Consider the following 299-nt stretch of genomic DNA (forward strand, 5'->3'; position numbering starts at 1 on the left):
GGATGACGCGATGCACTTTGTGCTTGGCGACTTGAATAAACCGCTCGATCCACGACTCGCACGCCCGACCTGCGCTACAATCCGAGTCCATCCAGCTGCCTCGAGTGGTTAGCAAGGCTTGGTGTTGTTGACGCATGGCGCATACATCATGACAAGAAGCGCGTATTCACTGGTCCACTTCCACGGAAGAACCAATTGGACTACGTACTGATGTCTGAAACATTCTGCGACCGCTACTACGGCTCGTCCAGATACTTCTTTCCGATGCATGCTGGAGACCACCTTGTGCACAGTTTGAC

Source organism: Plasmopara halstedii, assembly GCF_900000015.1.
Source record: "Plasmopara halstedii genome assembly, contig: Scaffold_816, whole genome shotgun sequence".
Classification (NCBI taxonomy): Eukaryota; Oomycota; class Peronosporomycetes; order Peronosporales; family Peronosporaceae; genus Plasmopara; species Plasmopara halstedii.